The 4,062-nt window shown below is 38.6% G+C and overlaps 1 pseudogene; it reads left to right on the top strand.

Moving 5' to 3' along the window:
• Window positions 1–2,560: 2,560 nt before the first annotated feature.
• On the top strand, window positions 2,561–3,476 carry LOC108295903 (annotated as a pseudogene).
• Window positions 3,477–4,062: the final 586 nt, after the last annotated feature.

Below are 4,062 nucleotides of genomic sequence, written 5' to 3'. Positions count from 1 at the left end.
GAAAGGAAGGAAGGAAATAAGCAAGGAAGGAAAGAAAAAAAAGCAAAAAAAAAAAAAAAAAAAAAAAAAAAAAAAAAAAGAAAAATAAATTGAATAGCTGAGTGCAGATGAGTGCAGTGGCTCACATGTGTAACCCCAACAACTCGGGAGGCTGAGGTGGGAGGATTGCTCGAAGCCAAGAGTTTGAGACAAGTCTGGGCAACAAAGCAAGACCCTGTCTCTACAAAATATTTTAAAAATTAGCCAGGCAAGGCCGGGCGCGGTGGCTCAAGCCTGTAATCCCAGCACTTTGGGAGGCCGAGGCGGGTGGATCACGAGGTCAAGAGATCGAGACCATCCTGGTCAGCACGGTGAAACCCCGTCTCTACTAAAAATACAAAAAAAAATTAGCTGGGTCTCAAATAAATAAATAAATAAATAAAAATAAAAATTAGCCAGGCATAGTGGCATGTACCTGTAGTTCTAGCTACTTGGAAAGCTGAGGCAGGAGGATTGCTTCAGTCCAGGAGTTTGAGGCTGCAGTGAGCTCACACCACTGCACTTCAGCCGGGGTGACACAGTGATACCCTGTCTCTAAAAAAATTATAGTAAAAGAAAAATAACTTGAAAGAATATCATTTTAATTGACATTTTTACATAAAATAAATAGTATCTTTTTATTTAGAATTAAATTTATTATTTCAACCTAAAGTATGGAGTTCTTTTTGTTTACTGATATATTTTTATTATTTAAATAATAACTACATTATTTTTCAGAATCCTGTAGCTTTTTTTTTCGTTTTTCTTGGTACTCATTGGTTATAACACAGTAGCTTTTATTTTTTTATTTTTTATACTTTAAGTTCTGGGATACATGAGCAGAACATGCAGGTGTGTTACACAGGTATACAGGATATGGCGGTTGGCTGCACCCATCAATCCGTCATCTACATTAGGTATTTTTCCTAATGCTATTCCTCCCCGACACCCCCACACCAGCCTCCAACAGGCCCTAGTGTGTGATGTTCCCCTCCCTATGTCCACGTGTTCTCATTGTTCAACTTCCACTTATAAATGAGAACATGGAGTGTTTGGTTTTCTGTTCCAGATAACACAGTAGCTTTTAAAAGAAAATTTTCTTTAGTAAGTTGTAAACAACAAAAAAGTATGAGCTCCCTCTGCTGGCTCTGTAGTGGCATATCAAGGTACATTTTGTTTATTTGGAAACAAAAGTGGCACATGGTACAAGCCATGAATTCAATTTGCTAATATTAAGGAGAATAGTTTTAAACTGCAGTTTCCCTAATTTTATAAAAGTTAAATTATGCCAATATTCCACTAATATTCGCAAGTAAGATTGGCATTTTAATATAAGTGTAAAGTTGTTTTCATTATGTGTCTGAGCCATTTGGTATATCCCTTAATAGTGCCACATAAGTGTGTTGAACAGGAAAAGTTTCTGCATGCACCTCAATAGGTATAGGAGGATTTTAGTTTTAAAATTTTTTATGACTTTTGAATTGCAGTAATCATAAAACCTATGTGTTGTGTTAGCATGTTAATATTTAGTTCATTAAAAATACCGTAGCTTTTTGTTTGTTTTTGAGACAGAGCCCAATGTGGAATGCAGAATCACCTGGGTTCAGGTGATTCTTGTGCCTCAGCCTCCAGAATAGCTGGGATTACAGGTATTCACCACCATACCCAGATAATTATTTTGTATTTTTTAGTAGAGACGAAGTTTTGCCAGGTAGGCTAGGCAGGTCTCAAACTATTGGTCTCAAGTGATCTGCCCAGCTCGACTTCCCAAAGTGTTGGGATTACAGGCATGAGCCACTTCACCCGGCCCATATGCATATTTTGAAGCAAGGAGAAATAGAAAATATTTGCATAGTAAGCAGTGACATATAATTCTGAGTATAAAATTTTTTGTCATGACACAATCTCTGATGCATTGATTTATGATGTACTTTCCAAAATTTCAAGATATTTTTATTTTTATGATTTCTGTTTTTACCTTCAAGATCTTTGATTTGTGTCTCAGTGGTGATCATCTCATCCTTCTGTTTATCTACTAAATTCTTTAACTTTTTATGTTGTACTTAAATCTGCTTAAGGATGCCTTTAAAAAACCAATTCAAATTTTCATCTATCTTTTACAAGTTCTACTTTCCCCTTGTTTCTTCTGACTGATATTCCTCTCTCAAATTGCTGTCTCTAACATAAGATGTTATTTTTCTTGATTGGTTCACAAGCTCATTTTGACTGTTGAAATATTGGGAATTCCACATGTCGTTGAAGGCAAAGATGTTTCTAGTCAGGGTTGAACCCAGTTGTCCCTAGCCTATGAGAGCTGATTGTTAATTTTTCAAGAGTTCTTCAAGCTAGTTGTGAAAAATAGATTTTATTAAAGCAGACATACAAACTTAAAATTACATTACTTATATTAAAAACAACACAATTTTCAAAATCATCATTTCCTAATTATTTAACTTCATGTTATTATTATTTATGCTTCTCAAGTATTTACAACAATTGCATTTGTATGGTGAAAATATAGTATAATGGGGTGCTCCTATGAATCTCCTTCCAGTTCTGCATTCTATGATATCATAGTGGTAATTTGTAATCCACTGTGGTGGGGACATTTACACAATGGAACTGGAAAATGCTACAAGGCTGGGCTTTTTTACTGTTTTGTTGATTGTCTGGACATAAAAAAAGTGATATAGACCTCTTTTCTGTGGCACCTCGGAGGCGTTCAGCTGCTTCAAGATGAAGCTGAACAACTTCCCAGCCACTGGCTGTCAGAAACTCATTGAAGTGGAAGATGAACGCAAACTTCACACTTTTTATGAGAAGCATATGGCCACAGAAGTTGCTGCTGATGCTCTGGGTGAAGAATGGAAGGGTTATGTGGTCCGACTCAGTGGTGGGAACGACAAACGGCGTTTCCCCATGAGGCAGGGTGTCTGGACCCATGGCCGCGTCCATCTGCTACTGAGTAAGGCACATTCCTCTTACAGACCAAAGAGAAGTAGAGAAAGAAAGAAAGAAAATCAATTCGTGGTTGCATTGTGGATGCCACTCTGAGCATTCTCAACTTGGTTATTGCAAAACAAGGAGAAAAGGATATTCCTGGACTGACTGATACCACGGTGCCTCGTCGCCTGGGGCCCACAAGAGCTAGCAGAATCTGCAAACTTTTCAGTCTCTCTAAAGAAGATGATGTCCCCCAGTATGTTGTAAGAAAGCCCTTAAACAAAGAAGGTAAGAAACCTCGTACCAAAGTACTCAAGAGTCAGCGTCTTGTTACTCCAAGTGTCCTGTGGCGTATTGCTCTGAAGAAGCAGTGTACTAAGAACAATAAGGAAGAGCCTGCAGAATATGGTAAACTTTTGGCCAAGAGAATGAAGGAGGCTAAAGAGAAGAGGCGCCAGGAACAAACTGCGAAGAGACGCAGACTTTCCTCTCTGCGAGCTTCTACTTCTGTCTGAATCCAGTGAGAAATAAGATTTTTTTAGTAACAAATAAATAAAATTAGACTCACATTTCTGTTGACTTTTCATTGTGGATAGAAAACTATGTAAATGAAGAAAGGGAAAATTTGGTCACAGAAAATGGGGATATGTATATAGTAATCCAATGGTGGATAAAATCAGACCTGTTGTGTGGTCGTGGAAGACAAGGTCATGGTAAAGGGATTCTTTTCAGGGGACGGGTGGCACAGGAAGGGATTCCCAGCATAAGACATCTGCCTCTTCAAAAAGGCATGAAACTTGGAGGAAATCAATAATGAGGATTATTTTTTTAAAAAAGTGATATAGAAAATGTTACCGATTGGGCCAGGCAGGGTTTCACATGCCTGTAATCCCAGCACTTTGGGAGGCCAAGGAGGGCAAATCATGAGGTCAGGAAATTGAGATCTTCCTGGCCAACACGGTGAAACCCTGTCTCTACTAAAAATACAAACATTAGCTGGGCGTGGTGGCGTGTGCCTGTAATCCCAGCTACTCAGGAGGCTGAGGCAGGAGAACCCCTTGAACCAGAGAGTCAGAGTTTGCAGTGAGCTGAGATCAGGCC

Source organism: Cebus imitator, unplaced genomic scaffold (assembly GCF_001604975.1).
Source record: "Cebus imitator isolate Cc_AM_T3 unplaced genomic scaffold, Cebus_imitator-1.0 Scaffold665, whole genome shotgun sequence".
NCBI classification, from domain to species: domain Eukaryota; kingdom Metazoa; phylum Chordata; class Mammalia; order Primates; family Cebidae; genus Cebus; species Cebus imitator.
The sequence above is the reverse complement of the archived record's forward strand: the minus strand, read 5'-3'. Positions and strand labels throughout refer to the sequence as shown.